Source organism: Chinchilla lanigera, unplaced genomic scaffold (assembly GCF_000276665.1).
Source record: "Chinchilla lanigera isolate Chin_1 unplaced genomic scaffold, ChiLan1.0 scaffold00047, whole genome shotgun sequence".
NCBI lineage: Eukaryota > Metazoa > Chordata > Mammalia > Rodentia > Chinchillidae > Chinchilla > Chinchilla lanigera.
In genome coordinates this window covers 18,462,646-18,486,213 of record NW_004955448.1, presented here as the reverse complement: position 1 = coordinate 18,486,213, position 23,568 = coordinate 18,462,646, and the positions used below count along the sequence as shown (strand labels likewise).

Here is a 23,568-nt window from a genome sequence, read left to right as displayed (position 1 = left end):
CTCTGGTCAGATAGATGTAATCCTTATCCCTGTGTTAACGAGTTTCATAGCAACTCAATAGGGAGGGGGAAAAAAGGAGAAATTTGGGTCTAAACAACATAGTAGGGTCAGAAATAATTGCAGCACCACCTAAGAGGAAGCACGCAGCAGACTAACTAAACCTCATGCTAAAGGCAAGTGCCATGTCACTCGGAAAGAAAGTCCACTGTCTTCCTATGACTCAGAAAAGGTTATGCTGTGCTCGCACACACAAGGACTCAGGCTCAGTCCCCACCACAAAAAGCAGTCATGTTGGTGGGTGTGTGGCACATATACAGAGGCCAATATTATTTTCTAAGATCATGTAAACAAAGCTGAAGACACTTGGAGGGAATGTTTGGCCCTTAATGATCTCAATACTGGAAAGACATCCTTGGAAATCAGAAGAAGTCTTTAGTGGTCCTTGTAAACTTTGGAAAGAAATCCAGTTGCATTAGTTTGATGATTAAGACAGGAATATTAGGAATGTCTTTCCTTTCCAATTATGTTTCTCCTACTATCTCTTCCCGTAACTCCGTACTTCTTGCTCACTGACACTCGGCCTACTACATGTCTGTACTTGTGTCTGAACCTTGTTGTACCTTGTCTGTTATTGTTCATATTTTTCCTCCTCCCTGAAATGCCATCCAAAAGCCCTCTCTGACCTTTCTCCCCCAAGTCTCCCTCCACCAAACCACCAACCTCATGGGTAGATGCTCCCTCCATCTGAACTAGCATCCCCTCATTCTTCAAGGATTTGCATAGCTGCCCACTTTCCTGTGATACACTGTCTGATCAGACTGAATCAATTGAATGAGATTTAAACTGTTTTGTATTCTGGCAATACTCTCTCCACTCTGTTTAGATTTCATGGTTTACTTTTTAATTTAGTGATTTAGATATTTTCCCTTGTAAGTAGAATTTACAACTGTACCTCAAGCATAATGGTGCCTCAAGTATAAATGTTGGTAGAACAACTGCCATTCTACGTTGGTGTCTTGTGCTGACCAGCAGCACAACCTGGAAGCTCAGAGCCACTGTCACTTCCTGTCATGATGACCTTCTAAATGTGGTACAGTTCTGTTCTGGTAAGTTATTTAGCCTTCTGATTCTCAGATTTGACAGGCTCAGTTACTTCTTGGTTGTTTATAAAATTAGCAATAATATTTAAATGCATAAATATGAGCTTGCACAGAACTTAGGAAGTAATATATGTTCACAAAAGGTCAGCTACTTCTCTACCATTTGGTCAGAATTTCTCAACCCCTTTTTAGTTTTGTCTTGTGATAATCAAGGGAGGGAAAAAACTAAACAAACCCTTCCATGTTGTTCAAAATTTTATAATAAATGTGTGCCCAATAAAAAAGAAAAAAACATACTGAATTATGGTATGCTTTTCAAACTTACACCCCTTCATAGAATTCTAAGATTTGTTTTTTCAAAAATAAATGTCACAGGTTGGGCGTGTTGGTGCATGCCTGTAATCCCAGCACTCAAGAGGCTGAGGTAGGAGGATCGTTGCAAGTTCGAGACCAGCCTGGGCCACAAAGGGAGCTCAAGTCCAGTCTGAACTGCATAGTGAGACCCGACCAAAAAAAAGACCAAAAAAAAAAAAAAAAAAAAAGTAAATGTCACAGTTTCTTCTGCTGGTGGACAACCCCATTCCCTTCCTCTTACACAGTGATAATCAGGGCACCGCACTATGCTTTTTGAGAACAAGGGGCAGTTGACTATAGGTTTGTATCGGGTACTTCGGGAAGGGCTAACCCTTTAATCACTGTCTTCCCTCACCCACTGTGCCTTAGCTCCCGCTCCTGCATGCTCAGGGGTCTTGACTCATTCCTCCTCCTTCCGTACGTTTACCATCAACATCTCCTCTCATTCTTAAGGTCACCAGACTTTCTGGTTGAACTGAGAAAGCCCTAGTTTACTTGTACCATACCAGCATAATTATTATTATCTGCGTTCACTTTCCAGTCTGTCTGACTTGGATGAGAAATTATACGATCCTCCCATTTATATTTGACCTTGAGTTGTGCAATCCTTGTTCAAACTCTTCCATCCTAAAGATATCCAACAGATACCCTATTCCAAAACCATATTTTTCTCACCTCTGCAGTTCTGAAATGTAGAGTCTAGATTTATTTTCTTTATTTTTTCTCTTACCATTATTTCTTCAGACAGTGTCTCATCTCCACCACTTCTTTTCAGTTTACCCTGGCCAAGGGCATGTAGTCACCTGCTTGCTAAAGTCTTTGGACACAGAAAGGTGATTTACAAATTCCTTGTCCAGCCCCAGTAAGACGTTAAACATTTGAAATAGTTCCTGACTCTCATCTTTTTTTTAGCCAAGACTGTTAAAGTTTTGCGGTTTTGTCACACATGTGCCCATAGTCATGTCACACATGTTACTCTCTGAGGTAGGTACCATTTTCCTCCTTTACACAATGGGCAAGAAATATACAGTGAATACCTTTTTCCTACTTTTTCCTGACTAGTAAAAAATGGAGTAGTGATTCTAATTTTCAAAATAGATTCTGTTATTTTTCAACTACACATATCTATCTCCTCAACCCAAGTGCTAACACCTGTTTTCCATATGACTAGTTCATTGTAGGTTCTAAGACTGAGCTGATATTTTAAAAATATGCAGATTCTGAAAATTGTACCCACTAAGGGGTAGATACTGTCCTGCAGAATATGCCTGAGTGGAGACGGCTAGGCATACTTAAGTCAGGGATAAGGAAATGTAACTGTTGTTCTGTAAGTGGAGAGTTTCTGGATTTCACTAAAATAAGCCAGGATTTTGTTTCTTGAAATAATTATACTCTAGAGAGAGGAAAGAAGGATGGAGACAATTATGAATGACCTTGCATCTCTGAGCTGTTGAGAACTTCTGGATCAGTGGCTGATGTTTTCATAGCCTTTTTAAGTGAAACTTTTCAGTGGAGTCTCAACCCACAGACCACCAGTTGACAAAAAGGATTCCAGCCCCCTAGGATATTAACCTTCATTTGAGTGTCATATAGTCATTATTGTGTGAAGAGGAAAAAAAAACCCACCACCATTTTTAATGCTGTCTAACCTTTGTGAGAACTTTAAATTTTGAAATTTTTTTGTATCCATTTTTCTCCCAGATTTTATTTTCTATTAATACATGTTTACTCTGCCTAATAGTTATATTCCTTGTGAGGAGTTGGTACATGTACATTACATAGCTCAATTCTTTTTTAATTATCTTTTCTTTCCTTCTTCGCCTCCCTCATCTCTTGATGCTTTTCCCATTTAAGAAATATCTATATGCCTACTTCCTATTATCTACACTTTATTTATGTTTTGGGATTCTCATATAAGATAAACTATGCAGAATTTAAGCTTCATGTTCAGTTTATTTAGGAGCAAAATAAAAGATAAATAATAAAAAATATGGAGGTAGATCTTTCTCAGACTGAGAAGTGACCAAGAGATGGAGGGAATGAGGAGGACGAGGAAGAAAAAGGAATTAGAATGTGTTCTGTACATGCACCAGCTCCATTCAAGGAATGTGAATGTCATTTCCTCCGAAAATATAAATAAAAATTTAGAAAACGTTATGGTCTCAAGGTGCATCCATTTTTCTACGCATGACTCAAGTGTGTCCTTCTTTATGGCAAAGCAGTACCTCATTGTGTATAAATTCCACATTTCCTTTATCCATTTATCTATCGATGGATATACACAGACTGCTTCCAAGACTTAGCTGGTACAAATTATGCTGCTATAAACATGGTTTGCATTTACCTTTGTGATATACCTTTAATTCTTTTGGGAAGATATCTAAAAGGGAATACCTATGTGGAATAGAATTTTAGCTTTCATTTTCTGATAACTCTCCATACTGACTTCTACAGTGGTTGCACTAGTTTACATTTCTACCAGCAATATAGAAAGATTCCTTTTTCCATGTAGTCTTGGTAGAATTAGTTTATGTTTGATTTCTTGATGATAGCCACTCTGTCTGAAGTAAGATGGAATTTCAGTATTGGTTTACTTTGCGTTTCTGTGATGGTCAGAGATATTGAATATTTTTTTCATGTTTATTGACCATTCGTACTTCTTTGTCTGAGAAGTGTCTATTCGTTTCATTTGTCCATTTTTTATTCTTTTATTTTAGATTGTCTAATTTGTTTGAGTTTTTATATATTCTAGATATTAGTTCTCTCTCTGAGGAATAGCTGGCAAAAATGCTTTTCATTCTGTAGGTTGCCTCTCCACTGTGTTGGTTGCTCCCTTTGTGATGCAGAAGCATTTCAGTTTGACATGATCCCATTTGTTGGTTCTTGGTACTGATTCTTTGTTTGTTTTTTTGTTTGTTTGGTTTTTCTCTGGTACCAGGAACCGAACTCACGACCTTGCGCTTGCCAGGCAGGCGCTTTTTGCCGCTGAGCTAAATCCCCAGCCCCCCTTGGTACTGATTCTTATGCCACTGGAATTTTGTTCAGAAAGTCCCATGCTGACACCTATGGCTAATAGTTTTACCTATTTTGTCTTCCAGGCTGTGAAGTGTTTCTGTCTTCACATTTAGATCTTTGATCCAGTTTGATTTTAGTTTAGTACCTGATGAGAGATATGGGTCTAGATCCAATATTCTGCATCTGTCTACAAGTTTTCCCAGAACCGTTTATTAAAGAGGTTCTTTCCTCTGATATATGTTTTTGGCTAATTTGTCAAAGATCAAACAGCTGAATTGCCTAAGTTGTTTCTGCATCCTTTATTACGTTGCACGAACCCACATATTTGTTTTTGTGCCAGTATCATGAGGTTTTTAGCACTGCAGCGTTGTAATGTAACTTGAAATATAGGACTGTGATACCTCCTGCTTTGCTTTTGATACACAGGACTGCTTTGCCTCTAAAGTATTGTGAAAAATGAGGTAGAAGAGGACATCAGAAAATGGAAAGAAATCCCTTGTTCCTGCTTAGGCAGAACCAATATAGTTCAGATGGAACCAATATAACTTCAAAATTGATATGCAGAGTTAATGAACTCTCAGTCAAAATACTAACTGCATTCTCCACAGAACTAGAGAAAATAATCCTAAATTTAAAGGGACCCACACGCGATCCAGGATAGTATCCATTTTTAAAAGATAAGTATTTTGACTTACCATTTTAGTGCTTTAATTTCAATATAAGGACTGGCAAGCAGTTTTAATAACATAAGTACATCTCTTCCAACAAAACTAAGTTCCAATGAAACCCTCACCCCAGGGCTTACTCTGAGGATGTCAGTAAGGGAAGAGATCTGTTTAACAATCCCTTAAAAGGTTACTGCCACTAATAAAAAGTTAGATCTACTTTTGTCTCTGCTTTTTTGAATTTAATGTTCTAAGTATGATTTCCAATATCATCAGTGTTCTAAGGGACACAGATGTAAATGAAGCATGGAGGACAGGCTTTTTAACAACTAATGAGACATGTGTTAATTCAGACTTCACTAAAATTATATCTGTCTTAAGTGGGGATTGTTTGATATGTGAACGCACATAAGACCTCTTATCTGTGTGACATTTGTACACAATGCCTCACTTTACAGAGTCAGACATGAAGTTCATCAAACTTTGCTTATGTGACTGCTTCAAACTCAAACACGTCTCGCTTATAAAGTCACAAGATTTTTGGTTCAATGAAGCAGTCTAAGAAATTTTAAAGCTTTTTGTCTTATAGGGAGACTGTCTGGTACTTGGGTACTTTGGGAAGGCAGTTTGTAGATATTTTCTTCCTCTCTAGGGCCACCACCTTTTTGCAATATGTGAGGGGTAGTTTAGTTGTTCTGTGTTGTTTGAGTGGAATATTTACTTAAAAACTTCACTCTCTGAGTAGTTGTTGAAAGAACAGAAGTTTGTAAATTATACAATACTTCTAAACAGTGGATGCCATCCATGGCTTTTAGCCCAGACTCTGTCAAATCGTATTCTATTTTCTGGCCTGGCATTAAAATTACTGTGAATTATAAAAGCATTAGCATCTCTCACGTTAAACATAACATTTCTTACTTAGTTCCTAAAACTTTAATTAACATAGAATAAACTCTTAATGAATGTGTTGGGGAAGTAATTATTGACAAAAGAGCAAAGTGACTAAAGTATTAAATATTTGGGTTCGTGCTTCACTTTGCCCGTGTTAGGTAATTTTTTTAAGTCATGGGACATGTCTTTTTTAGCAGCTAATGATGACATATGTCTATATCAGGGATTACAAATTGATTCCGACTCCTATGCTCATTCTCATCTTTTACTAATGGCTACCTGGAGTATTGCACTGTGAAAGATTGTGTCTCTAGTCAAGCTTAGTTGATAATGTGTTGAGATTAAATAGCAATGATTGTTATTGCTGCTGGAGGGAAATGTAGTAGAATATGGCCGTGCATTTATTATTTGTGATATGTACCTATCCAGAAAATGTTGTGCAAAGAGTTAACATCAAAGACACAGAGGCCTTTTGGGTTTTTGTTAACTTTTTTTTCAGTTATTAGTAAGATGGTTGAATTCTTCTCTTTCCCATCCTCCTTCCTCCTAAAGAAAGAGGCAAAACATTTCTAGAAATGTTTCTGTCTTCTTTGATTCTCAACTCATGAACACAAATGCATTTTTAAAAAGAATAAACAGATATATCCAAATGGAGTGTCAGAAGAGCTAAATAGGATAGTGTGAGACATAGATGAGTGTCTTATCCCATCTGCCTCACATTCATGTCCCTGGGTCAAGCAGTACAGGGATGATCCTGGTGCTTCCGCTGTCTCCTCTGGAGCTGGCCTGAGAAAAATGATACATGGATGGAGACCCTGTCGACTAACTCAGTCCACCTTGCTCTGCACATCCTGACTACAAACGCAGCATGGGCAGGGAGAGCGTGAGCCATGGTGGAAAAGAGTACTGCGTTTGTGGATCAGCATTTCCACTATTCTGTGTTTTTCTTTTTTGTAAAAAGAAGGATATTACTAGTTATCATGAAAAACCAAAGCTAAGAAAACTGTAGAGGGCTTTACATAGCGTTTTTCACATAGCTAAGTGCTTAAATGTGGCCTGTTGTTACAGTTCATACGGGAATAGTTCATGATCATAAACTTTTAGAGGGATAAGGCATACCTACAAATAATCCAGAACATTCCAACTTTCTCCTAGATTTTCCAAACTACATCAGTGCTTTGTTACCCATTTAACTGTTGTCTGAAAAGTAACATCCGTTTGCTGTGATCTTCTCTCTGCCCATTGCTTGTTATCAATTCTTGTCACTAATGCTAGTGCTCACTTTACTGCTTTCTCCCCATTGCCTTTTTCTCATTCTCTGCACGTCTATTTTGTTTTCATACCATTCTTTTTCCTTTTCTTCATTTTACCTATTTTCTTTTTGTACATCTGTCTTTGTCCTCTTTTTGTTCCCATTTCTTCTTCTCCTTCTAAAAGATAGTTGTGACAAGATAATAAAAATCAATATAAAAGTTAATTGGAAAATGTCTATTTTAATTTTTCAAACCATAATTTTTTGTATTTGCATTTATTCTTCATTTAACTTTTAAAATTCTATGGTTGAATGTTGAAATGGAAACAATAGCGGATAGTGAGCACATGATGACTGTAGTCCTTCACACATTCACTCCTGCACACTCGGTGCCAGCAGTGAGTGTTGCTCACTGGCCCCGTCCGGAGGCCTGACACTGAGCACCTCTGGGATGATGGTCCTCATCCTCACAGGCCTCTCCATTGTAATGGCGCTGTCTTTCCTGATTTGAACAAGTTCTACCTGATCCATCTCATCAGTCTCTTCTATTTCCTTCCTCCTCGTTAGGAGTTTTTCCAGCAAAGAGAGTTTATAGGCGAGAGAAAGCCATTTTCAGGAAAGTTGACCTTAAATTCTATGATGATTAGATGACCCTTTTCATGTGGTCTATGATAAATTGGCACGGCTTCATTTAGCACACACTTGATGTCTCCGTGCTTGACAGTCTGACCTGGATGAGAGGTGATGACTATGGGTCAGTTGTCAAGAGTGGATATTGGCTTCTGGAAGCCACACAGTGCTTCAACCAGCTGTATATCCATACATTTGAACAGGTCTTCTTGAGTAAAAACAGCACGGTCCTTCTGATCTAACACAGTGATAATACCTCCTGGCTCCAGTCCTGGTTCTTGGTCTCATTTACCATGGAATGTTATCTTCTGGCCATCTTTCATGCCTTTGTCAATATGACCTTTTAGAATCTTCTTCTATTTTCCTCCCGTTGCAGCTTTTACACCTGTCTTTAGGGCTGGTGCGTTCCCCATGGCCCTGGCACTCCATGCACACAGACTGGATTTGCTGAACCACTCCAGGTCCTATCTGATGAATCCGTACCTGTGCTCCAGTTCCTCAGCAGTTGGAACAGCACTCCACAGCTCCTTTCTCACCACCTTGCCTTCACATTTGTAACAAGTCGCATTCTTTTGCAGAGCCAGCGTCCTCGTGGCACCGTTATATAAATCTTCTAAGGTAACCAAGAGCTGATGCACCACATTTTTACCTCTCCTTTTTCTCTGCATCCTTCCTCCTCCTCCAAAAAACATATCAAAGATATCCACGGGAAGCCCAAACCACCACCTGCTCCACCCTTCTTAACTGCCTGTTCTCCTCCATCATATGATTTCCTTCTCTTGGCATCTGAGAGAACTGCATAAGCTTGAGAAATCTGCTTAAACTTTTCTCCTCCATTTGGATTCTTATCAAGGTGGTACTTCAAAACCAGTTTCCTATAAGCCTTTTTCAGTTCTTAGGTGACATTGGGTTTGACCCCCAAAACATTGTAGGAAGTGGTTTCTTTCACCATTTTCTACAGGCAGCTAACAGGAGGGCTGGAGCAGGGGAAGCAGGAAGGAGTGCACAGTCTTGCACAAGTCAGGAAGCCACCACCCCTGCACCTCTCAGACCTTGTGGAAAGTTCCACAAATCACAATTTTAATTAATTTGTTACAGTGATGGTGTTACAGTGGAGCAGAACATGAACCGAGGGCATAAGCTGTGCAGTATGCATGCTATGCATATCCACTTTTCTCTTAACTCTTTTCTTTCTAGAGGAACATGATCATGGATGATGAAGTGTGAGAGTTCATTTATTTATCTATGAGGAAATGCTAAGTGTCCCCCGGAACTATTTAGCAACGTGTAGAGAAGACGGCTACTGTGTAAAATGGTCAGTTTTCATTTGACTTACTTTAGGAAGTCATCAGTAAAGTAACTGTGGAACAACTAGTAAGAGAAGACAAGTAACTGAGGTGGCTGGTCTGATGAAAAAGACAAGGAAGAAGGAGACTCTGGATACTCTAGGAAATGTGATGTGTGATGGATCATAGCATAAAAGCCATAGGAAATAAAATGGGACTGGGTTATAAAAAACCTTATATTTTAAATTATGTTAGCTTAGATAGATCCTAAAGGGGATTATCTTAATAAAAGTGTATTTTATTTCTCTTTAATGAAAAAAATAAAACAAAATTACATAACAAAATAATGAGAAAAATAATATTAATATAAATGTGTATACATTATTATTTTCAAAGTAGTTACTCAGAGTACAAGACATAGATCAAAAAGATTCTTATGAAAACTGTAAGTAATAACCCTGAACTTTCTTTTCAATGAACTAATGAAGCAAATTAGCATATGTATTATTTCTTGGTCAGGGACTCTCCTGACTGAGTCTCCTGCTTCAGAAGTCCAGCCAGCGAGTCGGAGGTGGGCCTCTACGGACATTCTTTTGGTTGCGCCCTAACTCTCCAACTTCTAGCGTGCGACCGGTCCCACGCTGTGCTTGTATTAAATTCTCCAAATACTCTGTTTCTGCAGCTTACCTGAAAAATGATTTTATACTTCTTCTGTTTCTCTGCACATCTCCTTTTTTCTTTTATATCTGTGTAATCAAGTAATTATATCTGTTATCTCACTGAGAAGCTAGAAAAATACGAGACCTGTCACATCCCCAAATCAGCTGAGCCTCTCGCACTGGTTCCCTCTCGTTCTGTCTTCATACCTGTTACTCTGATCTGGTGTCCCCGTTCCAGTCTAAGATAAATTCCTTCCCATGAACCCTGGATCTCCTTCTTTCTCACCTACCTATAGAGGCATCCCAGCAATTCTCCCCTTTCTCTGCAAGGTTACTAGATTTTCTTGCCCATTTATTCCTGTCAATATATATTCATATTGTACTATTTTTTATCTTTAAAAGCAAACCTCCCTTACCTGACTTACCCTTCCAGTTATTGCATTACTTCTATTCTCCTCTTTAGAGAAAACATTGTAATCTACACTTTCAGTTTCTTTTACATTGTCATCTCACATAACCAAAAACATCCTCTTTGCTAAGGCCACCAGTGACCACCATATTGCCAATGCAGTGGTCAATTCTCAGGCAGCATTTTGCTCAACTTACTTTTATAATTTGATTCAGTTAATGATTTTATCTTTTTTAAAGCAAAACCCTAGTTTCTTGCTTTCCTGTAAATTATGTAGTCCTGCTTCTCTGGTTTGGTTGGTTCCTTTCAAATCTCTTGTGCTGCTTTCTTGCCTGCTTTCCTCCTGTAAGTATTGGAGGACAAAGGCTTAGTCTTCTGATATCTTCTCATCTCTGTCCATATTCATTCTTTAGGGAAGGGGTTCTTTTTCAGTGTCACAGCTTCATATAGCAGCCCTACAACTTATTTCTCCCACATTTATATCTTCGCTCCAGATCTTTCCTTTCAATGTCAGCCTTGGAGACCTAACTTCCAGCTGACAACGCCATATCCATGATCAGTTGGTATTTAACCGTTAGTAGCTAACTTGCTTTTATCTCTCCCAAAAGCTGCTCCTCCTGTAGTCTTCCTTATTCTGTCATTTGCTTAGGCGCAAAAAACATGGAATCATCCTTGCTTCTTCTCATTCTCTCATATCTATATCTAACTAATCATTAAATCACATCAGCTCATTTTCTCCAAGTGCATTCAAAATTCATCTGCTTCTCAATACCTCTGCTCCCATGCTCCAAATCACCAGTCCCTGGGATGATCACCTGGCTTCCCCTTTGTTGTGCAACAATCTGTCCTCCACATTGCAGCAAGCCAAGGTGACTGATTAAAAACATAAGTCAGTTCAAAACTTGCCAATGGCTTCCTAATTCACTCAGAGCAAAATTCAAAGTCCCTGCCATGCCACCAGGCCCCATGCCGTGTGGTCCTACCTCCCCTCTGACCTCCTTTTACCACCTACTCCTCTGTCTAATCAGCCACAGTGGCCACCTTGTTTCTCAAACACTAGATATAGGAGTTTCTACCTCAAGGTCTCTGAGTTAATTTCTCAAAATGAACATTTTATCCTAAGCCATGTAATCAACTTTTCCTGGATCACAAATACTTTTTTTCTTCAGAACTGCAGAACTCACGAAAAAGGTCATGAGCTTGCCTTTTAGTAAAGTATTTCTTGCAAGGTATTTTTCTCTAAGTCATCCAGTTCCCATTTTCAATAGAGGAAAATATAATTTGTGGAAAACAAAAGTATAAAAAAAGTAAAATATGAAAGAAACACTTTTTTCTTACAGGCTTTTGACTTGATAAAAAAAACCAGTAACCAGATGAAGCCATTTCCTGTATTATGTAAACTGTGTCAAAAGAAGAAGTATGCTTGTACTGTACAAGAGAGCATGGTGTTGCTTCTGGTGGAGTTTGACATCTCTTGCACTGTGAAGTGATTGATATATGTACTACAAGCTAATCTGGGGAAGTGTTTTTGATTTTGCTTAGATAGGTACAGTATTCAAATTTAAAGACAGGTATTCAAAATTGGTGCGTTTTCAGCTATTTGTTTATTTTGAGAAAAAGCCCCATTTAAAGAATGTCTTACCATGGTTGGCTATTTTCAACAGCCCATGATCTTTGTAAAAACTCTCTAAGCTTTTTCTTGTTGTATCACAATATAAACCTTACTATTCATTTCCTTGACAAATATTTTCCTTTCCTCAGGCAAAGCTGGAAACTTACTTGTACTGACATAATTAAATGAACTTACTATCCAATGCACAAAGCTCTCTGATGTGCTAGATATGCCTGAGAACTCATACACTGTGATCCTTTTTTCCCCTTTTTTAGCACCATTGTGAGGAATAACCTTAGAACATAGTATAACTGCCACTGTCACAGCATGTGAGAGACAGTAATATTACTGGCAGAAACGTGATGTCTATTTTTTCCGTGGCTTTGTGTTTGGATATTATTGTACCTTCCCATACATGTCTCCTTTTGTAATTTATCATTCAGCTGGTAATTTTGTTATGTCTACTGTATGCAAAGGCACTGAGATAGAGGCTGTGGTTCAGATATAGAGATATAGGCTCTGATCCTATTCTGAGCCAGTCTAAAATTGTTTTAGAGAAACAAGCTATGAGAAACAGTATGTCAGTTAGAAGGAAAAGAAAGAGTCATAAGATTAAAGGGGACAGGTCACCTTGTGTGTGTGTGTGTTGTGTGTGTGCAGTGTATACATGTCTTAAGTAACTAATGGTGAAGAGACTGTACATCAATCAGTTATTAACTGTTTATTGAAAAGTCCTTGAAACAGGTGTACAAGAGTGACTAATTATTAGTGAAGGTTACCAAACAATGACAGCAACACACACACACACACACACACACCTGAAGTAAACAACAAAAGTGCTTACTAGGCAATTCTCTAGGAAATCACTAAAGGGATCATAGTGAATTTCTAGAATTAGTAAGACTTTCCAAAATACCTATGATAATTTGAAGGATTAACTTATTGATGACACAATTTGCTGTAAAAACTATTAGGTTGAAATTGTTGATTTGTGAATCATAAAGAGTTCAGTATCAGTGATTTTGTGTGATCAACCTAGGGTAAGTGACTTGAATGCAGGGACTATGCATTTTTTAAGCATTTTTTGTTAAAAACATCATGTATTTTTTACCTGGTATAGCCTCAAGTCTAGCACATAGCTCAACACAGTAGAGGGTTAGTCAATGTTTATGGCCTAAACATCAAAAGTGTGTTAATATGTGAGTTGTGAAAAAGAATTATATATTTTTAAAAGAGATACACAAATGTTTTTAATTTTTTGAGACACTATTATTGTGAAATTATTACAAAATTGCTCAAGTGAATCTTGAGAAAAGTAGTACTTTGGCTACTTTGAGTAGTTCCATTGCTTCAGTTATTTTTAGGAGTTTCATAGAGTTACAGAATAATAGAGTCATTAATATTTTTCAAGAAATATAAGAAGGGCTTTCCCTGTGTGAAACTTCATTCCCACGTCTGGAATGTCCTCTTCTCCTGACCGGGTGTCAAGTGTTCTCGGATGTTCGGCTTTACCTTGTGGTAATCATAACGGCTTCTTCTAAGTTTGTCATAGAACAACGCAGTATGACGTGGGCTACAGACATCGTCAGCCTCACACCATCTGCGGAGGTGAGGAAGCTGAGGCTCAAGATAGGTAAGCGAGCTGGCCTCAGTGGTAGCTCAGTGAGACTCAAGATTCTTGACTCCCACGTCCTTGCTTTCCCTACTGTGTGACGTTGCATGAGAATTGCCCAAACTGTTGTAAACAGATTGTTGTAGAAACTAGGAAGAGGCTGGAGACAGATATGGGAATAAGGCCAGTTCCATTTTTAGTGAAGAAAAGCCGCAGGAAGCCTAATACAGAGGACATGCATTTCTTTTTCAGTCTGTGACCCCCACAGCTTTCTGTTCCCCGGTGTGTGTAACCATCATTGATTTCTAGATGAAGTTAATTATTGAAGCGCAAGGTTACAAGAGAAATGAGCACCTGATGATATCAGTAGTTTGCATCTCATCGTGAGTATTAGTTATTATGCTTGAAGATTTCACTGAACACTCACAAACTTTTCTTTTAAAATGAATGTGCATATATTCTTTTCTACTGATTTTTGAGGTTTCTTTCACATTTTTTATAATTTAAACTTGTATATAGCATAGAAGCCATTTAGCTTTCCCTCAAAGGTATTGCTGTCTTGTTTAGGGCCACTGTTAAAGCAGAACTCTTCCTTTATTACTGTGTGTATACAGCACACAGTGTTCATGTTTCTTGTGTGGAGCTCGTGCAGGTGCAGAACGCATTTTAATTCCTATTTTCTCCCCTTTCCCTCCACTCCCCGCTCCCTTCCCCTCATCTCTCAATCCCATTCCCACTTGAGAATTCTTCTCTGTGTCACTCATTTTTGATTTTGTGTGTTTACCGAGAAGAGTTTCAGGGGAATTCCTTTGGTAATCTTCACTGAGTGTCAGCAAAAGATATTATTTTTGGCCCCTGTCCTGATTAAGCCAGACATTTTAATGTGTGTTATGATGAGTTATTTGATGGATTGTCACCTGTACCCTGTGATCAGCTAAAACTTGGCCACTTGAGTTAAACCTTCATGGTGGAATGTCATAATTTCCCATTTTTTTGTTTGATTAATACTTCCTTTTCAGTTCTGAAAGGGAAATGTCTGGAAGTATCCTTCGGTGAACAGGCACACTCAGGATGAGAAGGAAGATGTGTCTTTCATGAGGGAGAATTCAAAGTTAGTCGTAAAAGTTCTCTCAGAGAAAGGCAGAGACACCTTTTTTTTAAAGGAAAGAAGAAATAAACATTTTACTCACACTAAAAGTGTTTTTCCCTGTTTTTTCTTGTGCGTGTGTGTGTGTGTGTGTGTGTGTGTGTGTGTGTGTGTGTTTTGGGGACAGAGTCTCTGTTCAGTTCAGGCTGGCCTTGAGCTCACTTTGTAGCCCAGGGTGGCCTCGAACCTGCAACTATCTTCCTGCTTCAGCCTTATGAGTGCTGGGATTACAGGCATGCGCCACCATGCCCGACTAAATTTTTTTATTTAAATGCTTTTATTTAGATTTAGAAAGTAACATATGATGACAATAATATATTTATAAAACTAAAACTACAATGACAATAAGTAAGAGAAAAAGTAGTAAAAAAGTAAAACTAAAACTACAATGACAATAAGTAAGAGAAAAATTTAAGCAATAAATGAGAAAGGAATTTAGTTATAATGCATGAAGTTATATTCAGTAGTTTTAGTTTTATAAATATATTATTGTAAGATGTCATGGGAAAATGTAATTCTTATTTGCCTTTTATTTTTGAAGAGTAGATCGAAAATTTGTTATGCCTATAGCAGTCTTTGTGTACAAAACCATGACTTTCTTTAACATTTAGAATTACTTTTATTTTTAAAATTACTTTTTAAAGAACCTTACCTCTTCACTTTTTTGGATAGAGAGATTTTCTTTTAATTCTTCTTAATTTTTATAACGTGTTTCACTATATATGTATCTAAAAATATTCATAAAATGTTTATGGTTCCAATGCTTACACAGAAAGTATTAATTCATTTTATTTAATATTTATTAAATTCAAGTATGGAAAACCTCTACTAAGAGATGAGGCATACAAGCTGTAGAATTTAAAAAAAATAATAGGTACAGCGAGTGCTGTGCTGAAGTCAGTCATCTAATGAGACAGCTGGTCAGAGAACAAATTGACATATGAGTCCACATTTTGATCAATTTGCTAAATAAGCAGTAGAGGAGAATATAAAGTGACATTTAAGGAGAGAGCATAATACAGGAGGACAGGGAAGAGTGGTGCAGTTGGAGTAAATGGTGTGGGTAATACCTGAGGCAGGAAAGACCTTGGCAATTCATGAACCTGAAGAGAGGCAGAGCATTGGGAGGGCTGTGATCTGCGCTGAGAGTGAAGATGCGCAGAATATGGTTCAGCTCACTCAGTGACCAGGGTGAGGCGTTTGGATCTAAGCCACATTGTCCTGAGCATCAGGAATCAGGAGCATTGCTGCCTATAAGGGGTAGTGTGCAAACAAGGATGGAAGGAAGGGTTTCTGCTGTTCCTACTTCTATGGAATTATGCTTTTATATTCTTTATTTAGAAATATTTGGACATATTATCAAACTTTAAATTTAAAAATTATGATGGAAAACCATTTACAACTTTAAGTAAGTGTATATATTAACATGAGTTTTCTTTTGGAATATTCACTTTGCTATAGCATACATATTAAATTGGAAGGAATGAAATTAGAAGAGAGAGATTACAGGATATTCTAGGAAAGTGATGATACAGCTAGGGCTAGAGTAATGGCAGTGAATTAGAGAAGGGATATTTGCAATTTATTTGGGAGGAAGGAGGAAGAATGTTTATGAATTTTGGAGTTAGGAGGCAGAAGGGGGAGCAACCAATGTAATTGTCTGACTGATAGGGCCATGCCCTATGATCTAGAATATCAAGAGGGAAACCAATTTGAGGTAAGGATAAATCAGAAATTTAGTCCTATAAGTGGTAAACTTGGAATCACTATGAAACCCCAAGGAATTTCTGTCAAGTGGACAGTTGGATACATGAATCTGTAACTTAGGGTTAGAGATTTGAGTTTGAGAGTTATCAACTTAAACATGATATTTAAAACTTTGATGGTGGAAGGGACCCATTAGATAGTGAGGAGAAGAAGAAGGCTATTAATGGAACCCTAGGCTTTGCTACAGATTCTAAGGCTAAGAAAGGAAAAATCCTTCAGGAAGATGCAAATAGACAGCCAAAACAGCAAGAGGAAAATAAAGACGCTGCAGTGTCTCTAAAACTGAGTGTTTCAAGAAGGATGAGAATTCAGGAAGCTCTAGTTTTACTCTGAATTTTACCACTTCTATATTTTTCTATTTTGAATAAGTCATCTACATGTTTTTATTTTGAACCTTGGAATGGGACAAATGTCTTATTTATCACACAAGACTGAGATGAACAATGTTGAAGATATCAATTGAATTAATGTTTTCTTCACAAGTATTAATCTATTCAGCTGATGTCATTTATTGTAAAATACTCTCCAATAATTGTACTTGCAAGGCAGATGATAAACATGGGTCTATTACACTGATAATGCCTCATTTTAAACACCTGTCTGTGCCCTAGAGGCAGAAAAGATTGAGATCCGCAGTGGGTTACTAAATAATCTTAAATTAATGTATTTACTTGAAAGAGGGTAGTGACTTGACTAAATATATTTATAAGAGGAAAATCTTCAAACTGGAGAATATGTTTAGAAAGTAAAGTACTGTACCTTTCTCTGTAATATCTTTGTTCACTTACTAAGTGGAAAGCCATCCTCTGTAACTACGGGTATTATAGGGTTAAAACGCTGGGTTAAAGTAAGTCATCAGGCAGGGAAAAAAACCCTTTACACAACTTTGTTATAACAAGAACAAAGAGTCCATGGAAAGCACCAGGTGTGACATGGAAAAGATAAGGAACAAACTCTTCTGTGTACATATCAGTCTTAGATTATTTAATGACTCGAAAGATGACCTCCACCAGAAGGTGTGGCATGAAAGTGAGCAGGAAACACAACACTAATCATATATTTCAGCAACTCTGATTTCCAGTGGGCTGGGCCCTGGCGCTGACAGTCAACGTGTCCATTGTGAGACAGGTTTATTTCTTGCATAAGTTTACCATTATCTTGGAAGCCCTGGTTACAGGGCGGGCAGGCTCTGCCTGCTGCTCGCCATGGTTTTTCTTTCCTTTTTCTTCCTCTGTAAAACTCACATATCTGGTCTGACTTTGTGCTTTCTTGCACTGTGGTATTTTTTTCCAGCTCCCACAATTAGGTAATCATTTATTAGTCCTTGTGCTGTGATTGAGATGCAGGTTATAATTCCCCTTGGCTTTCAGGATGACTTGGTGCACCTACTGTTTCCACCTCTTTATATCATGAGATTAAAACATTAAGGGGGCTCAAGTCTTGTAATAAAATCTGGAATTAATTAACTGCACTGAAGATGATTATATTGTGAATTAAGTAGCTCCTTCTCAGTACTCTTTAACTGCTATAATAAATAAACATATAAAAATGCAGTTTTCAGTGGGTTTAATTTTCAAAAAAGCCTTCACTAATTCTATTAATATTTATTGAGTTCTATCAGTATCTATTGTATCTAGCCTCATTTATTCTGATTAGAGATGTCTTTCCTTTCATAGTAATATAAATTTACCTGTGACAGAATAAAGAAGTCTTAAGTTCTCCTCCATTAGATTTCATTGTAATATATGTTTATTGAGTATCGACTATAAACCAGGAATCTTAGCACAGTTTTTGGCACATACAAAGGACTGGTACAAGAATTAGGAGAGAAGTAAGCTGTGAAGAGAGATGTGTATTTATAAAAACTCAGTCTTAATTTACCATTTAAACAGAAAATAGACAAAAATACTGAGAGATTTAGGGGAAGGAAAAATGTATAGCACAGCCATGTTTACAATCAGCTGTCTAGCGAATGAGTTCTTAATAACTTTGTACTTAGTGCATAGCAAAACATTTTTAAGGTCATCTGAGCATTTAGAAGAGTGATTGGGTTGACGGGAAGTACTCTATATAATATTACATACTTCAGACTCCTCCATTGTATGTTCTGTTTAGCTTAGCAATACTTATATTTATAATATGCATAGGGAAAATACTTTGAGTTCTGAGTACTCCAGAAACTTATAAATATAACCTAGAGTACAAGGATGAGGCCTTTCATCACTCTTAATTCACACTAAACCATTCATATTCAGTTTGAATTTTTATACATTGCATTACTTGTCAGTTGGCTCTAAATAAGTCAACATGGTTGGAAGATTTTGATCTGAAGGTACATAATTTTTTTTTAGATGTGTGGATTTGGTTGAACTATTCTTATGTGAACAAAAGACAGAAAAAATCAATACTAAAATTATTATTTTATATTAAATAACAAACTGAACATGAAGTATAGGAATATGTGGAAACAGCTTACCAGAAATTATTTTAAAATATTAAGCCTGCCCCAAAATCACAACTGGATTAACCATTACAAGTATTTGAAGAGCCCGAAACTGTACTGATTATTTCATTCAGTTGATTCATTGTGGGTAGGAGGACTGGAAAATTCCTTCAGAAGCTATCTCTCACGCATCAAGGGTGATAGAATGGCTTCCATTTAGCGAGCATGAAAGCAACTTTGTTGCTTTGTAGTTGTTTGGACTTAGCATTTATATTTTCTGAAAGTAACTGCATTTCTTGCAGCAGGTCACAGGCGTGCTTGTGACCCTCTCAGAATAGTCTGATCTCATTGTGTAGAAGCTCATCCTTTTCTTCCTGAAAAGGAACTGTTTATTTGGCATTCACCCAATACAGCCAGAAGGAGAGAGAAAAAAAAACAAAAACCAAACCAAAATAAACCTAATCATCTGGTGATTGGGGACGGTGAGGGAAAGTAGCAGAGAGAGAAGAGCAAAACACTCCCAATTCACTGGAATTAGGAGATTAGGAACAGGATTTGGTTCTCTGATTATTTGAAAAAAACTGAAGAGATTGGATGATAGAGTTATAGAGTCACAGCTCGTGGGCTGCTTCTGGTTGGTGCAGCTGGGGAGAATACATGTGGCCACCAGGTTGCTCCCGGTCCGTATGAACACTGGCAGTGTGTGGGGACTCTTCCTTGGATCACTGGCTCTGTTCTGTTATCTAGCATTGTGGTAACACTTCAAACAAGAGTTGGTTAAGAAATTTACTTCTTCCTTTTCTCTTACCTGTCCTGAAGCCACATATACACATTCAAGTTCAACGGGTATTGCCTGAGTGCCTAGTACCTGCCTAGCCCTGATTGTGTTTAAAAGATCAGGGTAGTAGGACACTTTTCAGACTCAGCATTCTACTGAGAACCTTCCACAGCCTTCCTCGATGTCCACGCAGGCACATGTTCCGGAAGAAACCATTGTCTAATGTCTCCCAGAATAAACAACACTTTCTGAACATCACTGGGTAACTAAGTAAGCACACAGATGTCCGTTCCAAGCTCCCCTCGTGTTGCTCCCATAATGTTGGCTTATGCTTGTAAAAAATAGATAAAAATAATCATATTTTTGGGATTTATAAATTCCATAGAATTATGGGTCTATAAATGATAAATTATTTCATAAAATTTATTTTATTACTTTTAAAACCATAGATCCTATGAACAGACTCTATTTGATTAACATGAATGAAAATTGTCATCAAATTAGTGTATTTTTAAGTATCAGAAGCACCTTACCTCTTGGTAATTAATAGTGCATTGATTTTCCTAGGGTAATGGGGAAGAGTTTGATTCAGTTTAAAATATGAATAACATTCACACCTGCAAACCATTACTTGGCCTTCTTAAATTTCATGTCATCTTCCATTTCACTGCTTTGTTTGAGGATAGTGCTGAAAAAGTCAAATCATGGGACATGACATTATTGTTGATTCTAAGTGAAAAGCCATAGGCTATCAACACTGCTAGTGCTTGTTTTCTGTATTATGAGAGAGAAAATAAAAGACATTTTCTCCCAAGTTTCCCTAGCATGTATTAGGTGGCATCTTGCATCCCGCAAGACACAAATCATACATTTCCCTATTCTATTCAAGCTCTATATTCATATAATCACTTTGTCAACTTCAAGAGAATAAGGGAAATGTTTTGATTGGAGAAAAGAAATTCTGCTCAAGTTAGACGTAATCTAGTCAGACACCTGGTGCAGCTGTTTCACTTTTACGGAATATTCCACAACGTTGTGTAGCATGATGGTGAAACATGTTATTATCTAATGGAATCACACCAGTGTTTACTTAGTGCCACACTGCCCAACGTGGCAGCATATTAAAGGACAAGTGCTGTGGTTAAGGCCTGAATACTGAACCCACAGAACAGTTATAAAGAAATGGAGCTAAGAATGATTGCTTCAAGTTAATTCATTAGTTTGTAGTAGCACAAGAAACAGAAGAAAAATTCATGTCTCAGTTTAGGGCCACTTACTGAGCAAGGCCTTGACACATCATAATATAACCCAACAAGATGGTAGAGTGGCTATAAAAACTAATAGAACCCCAGGCTCCAGTCTAGAAATACAGTGACCTGATTTAATGGGGTGATGTCTGGTCACACTGTGCCTTTTCCTGGGTAGAGCCTGTTTGGGTTATTGTTTTCATTTTAGGGCCTATGTTTTAAGAGAGAGATTCATAAGCTAGAGAGCTGCCAAAGAAAGGGCAGAAAGATAGCGAGAGCTGAGGAGGTCGTGCAAATGAATCGAACGACTGAGGGCTACGTGGGACGGGGGACTCGGAAGGTGCACGGCACAGCCTTCAAGTAGCTGGAGGGCTGGCACTTCCTAGCGTACTTAGACGTACATTAACGTGCAAGCAGATCTAGCACTGAGACGAAAAATCTTCCACTGGAAGGGGGCTAGAACATTCTAACCATGAGGGCTGTTAAGAATCAATGAGGCTAACTAAAAAGTTGTGAAACAGCATAACATAAATACTGTTAAAGAACGTTATTTAATAGATGCTGCAAGATCATTTTACAAATAAATTTCCTATTTTAATTGCTTGTAAGACAGGATGTTTTAAAACTCCTGGTTCTGCCTATTCTAAGCCCTCATCTAGCTGAGCAAGTAAATTTCAATTATTCAATACAAAATCCAGTGTAGTCTATTTTCTGTTATGACAGCAGAAACTCCATCTTTAGTGGCTTTCATTTTGTTTATTAGCAGAGTTGAAGCTGTAATTATGACAGGGGGTTGGACTGCTCTTGGACAAAGGTTATGACTTCACGGCAACAGGCTGAGGGCCAAGAGATAATGATCTTACGCAGGCATGGATCTGAAACACTCTATGAAAATGTTGGGAAATATTATCAGAGTGCATCTACAGTAAGAGCTTACTCCTCAAACAGCACAAACTAGGGTCTTTTAATCTTTTCAAGGCTTCTACAGGGGGTGCGTGGCTCTTTTGGATAGATGGGAGTGCAGTATGGAAGGAATCGAGAACCATCAGCTTTGTGACTTTTGAAATAAACATCCATGTTCTTATTGAAGGTCTCTTCAACCCACTTTTAAGAAAAACAATTACATGTTTTAATATATATTTATATTTGATGCCTTTGCGGGACAGAGAGCAGAAGATCAGGCCTCAGGGTACATTACCAGAGATAAAATGCTTAAGTGGACTAATAAATGCAATGTTTGAATGAAAATATTCAAAAGTCTCGTTCCCGTGGTGGCTAAGCAGTGCTAGTATATCTGAAAGGGGGCTGTGAGCTCAACAAGTTCTGCAGAGAGTTGCTCTGGGAATCAGACTCCAGGTTCTGGAAGACTTTGAGATGAGGTCTAGTCTGACTGGGGTGAACTTTGAAAGATCTTGAGTGAGACGTACAAGGTCAAGCTGCTAGGCAAGGCACAGCACAGCGGGGTCTCCAACCCCAGCCCAGTGGGTTTATCTTGTACTCCAGGCCTAATCCTTCGCTTAACTTTATCCCTAGAACATTTTGGTCCTTGTAGAGGCAGGTAAGGAAGAAACAGGCCTGGGTGGGGTCATGCGACGTCCTCTTGTGAGCTGGGCTGGGCTGGGTGGGGAGACGCAGTCCCACCTCTTTGCCTCAGTTTGTGTCACAGATTTACAGTCTTCCTGGAAGAGCTAATTTTTGAACCATTACCCACGTGTCTGCAACACACTTCCTGAGTGTGTTGTCTTGGTTTTAATGCTTGAGTAATGAATAGGTGAAAAGTGTCTTTGAAGAAATTCCTTGTGAATTAGGAGACTTAGAAAAGATCTATAAATTAAAGACCAACCAACAGCAATTTTCCATTTTTGATATCTTCACTGAGTGCTTACTTCTTAAATATTCATGTAAACTTTAGCGGTGTTAACGCAAAGATCTCCACAAATGAGTAGTTCCTGGAATCTTATATCCATGTTGGTATTTGGATTCTGTTTCCGAGTTTCCTCTGTAATAGTTTAAAATCACTTTGCAAAGCTTGTACTGCTTTTATTTACTGAAAATGAGTAATGCTGAGTGAGACAGGGCCCATGGGACATTAAAACCCCATTATAGTTCACTTCCTGAAACCATGGATTTGGTCATCCTACAGGTATATACAGGGAAGTCTGGTGTTTCCTTCTCAGCACAGCTGCACTGTCTCCAAAATAGCATCTTTACAGGGGCTGGGGATTTAGCTCAGCGGCAAAGCGCCTGCCTGGCAAGCGCAAGGTCATGAGTTCGGTTCCCGGTACCGGAGAAAAACAAAAACAAACAAAAAAAACCAAAATAGCATCTTAATTAATGTTTGTTGAATGAATATATAAATTCAGATAGTTCCATGCCTCTAGTCTTCTTTTGTGACTGAATTTGATTCTCACAAAAGAAATGGGTTTTATGTGACATATTCTGCTTTAAGTATCTTTAAAACATTGTAGGACCCTAGTGCCATATTCAATCTTTGATGTTCATTAAATAGTAATATAATTAAATACCACTAAAATGACAGTATAAAGAGATAAAGAGAAAAATATTTTATATTTGTCTTTTTATTGATAACACTTTCAAAGATATGTATTAGAGAAGTGTTTCAACATTGAGTTTTGACTCCTTTACTCTCTGTAAAGTAGGTGGTGTGTAAGTACAGACACACTGAGGTCAAAACACTCCT

At 37.9% G+C, this 23,568-nt stretch overlaps 1 protein-coding gene and 1 pseudogene across 7 annotated transcripts in view; one reads left to right on the top strand and one right to left on the bottom strand.

Moving 5' to 3' along the window:
* Positions 1-23,568, top strand: part of Mecom (MDS1 and EVI1 complex locus) — a gene marked incomplete at its 5' end in the record, with an annotated part of 282,239 nt that overhangs the window by 55,872 nt on the left and 202,799 nt on the right.
* On the bottom strand, positions 7,687-8,859 carry LOC102017827 (annotated as a pseudogene).